The following is a 1224-nucleotide window of genomic DNA, read 5'->3' on the forward strand; positions in this document are numbered from 1 at the left end:
ACACACACACACACACACAGACACACACACACACAGCTTGCATTGTTAACCTCTGCGTGACACAAACAAGCTCAGCCTATTGTGAGGGCAAAATGGGATGTTTCTCCACACTGAAAAATGTCCAGCTAGATTTAACTAGATGTATTTACAAATGGGTCCTTTTATTAATAGTTTTTTTCCCTTACTGTAAACAGTAAATTGTCCTCCTATTGGCTGAAGTCAGCTGTTATTCCTTGCCATACAAACCCCCCCAATACACAGGAATTGTCTTCCTATTCACAAAAAAACGTTGTTTGTGCTTTATCTTTCCGTGTTATCCGGACAAACCGAGCCAATCTTTTGCATCAGCGAGGTCCCATTCTTACATGGTTATCTGAGGATGTATTAATATTTCACAATTTGTTTGCATGTTTCCACCCTGTGCTGGGAGACAAATATCTGCAGCTATCTCGCAAATCAAATATTTATGAAAAACACACATGCCATTGAAAAATACAGGGAGGGTTTCCCGCTCTGTTGCTCCACTGGAGCGAGGCCTGTTTCCGACCAAGTAGTTACAGGAACGTATATGCAAAAATCCCTGCGATTGGAAAAAGCGGCTAAAGTTTGATTTTTTGCCATGTTGGTAAGGCAAGGCAAGGCAAGGCAGCTTTATTTGTAGAGCACATTTCAGCAACAGGGCAATTCAAAGTGCTTTACATAAAATCAGTTAAACAGATAAAACACAAGTACAAACAGTTAAAAATCATAAGCATTAAAAACCAATAAAACACATGAATAGACAGTTAAAAACAAAATAGAAACATTAGGACACCTAAAACCAAAACAGTTAAGGGATTTATAAACTAGCAAGAGTACTTTGAAATCAATTCTTTGAGACACAGGAAGCCAGTGTAAAGACTTCAGAACTGGAGTGATGTGATCCAGTCTCTTGGTCTTAGTGAGGACTCGAGCAGCAGCGTTCTGAATCAGCTGCAGCTGTCTGATTGATTTTTTAGGGAGACCTGTAAAGACCCCGTTACAGTAGTCAAGTCTACTGAAGATGAAAGCATGGACCAGTTTTTCCAAGTCCTGTTGACACATAAGTCCTTTAACCCTTGATACATTCTTAAGGTGATAGTAGGCTGACTTTGTTATTGTCTTAATGTGGCTGTTAAAGTTCAGGTCTGAGTCCATGACTACACTAACATTTCTGGCTTTGTCTGTTGTTTTTAAAATTGTTGT

General features: G+C 39.3%; 1 protein-coding gene across 1 annotated transcript in view; it reads right to left on the reverse strand.

Annotated features, from left to right (window-relative positions):
• ca4a (carbonic anhydrase IV a) overlaps positions 1–1224 on the reverse strand; it is an 8358-nt gene that overhangs the window by 3739 nt on the left and 3395 nt on the right. The window lies entirely within an intron of this gene.

The sequence above is a fragment of the Etheostoma spectabile genome, chromosome 13 (genome assembly GCF_008692095.1).
Source record: "Etheostoma spectabile isolate EspeVRDwgs_2016 chromosome 13, UIUC_Espe_1.0, whole genome shotgun sequence".
Lineage (NCBI taxonomy): Eukaryota > Metazoa > Chordata > Actinopteri > Perciformes > Percidae > Etheostoma > Etheostoma spectabile.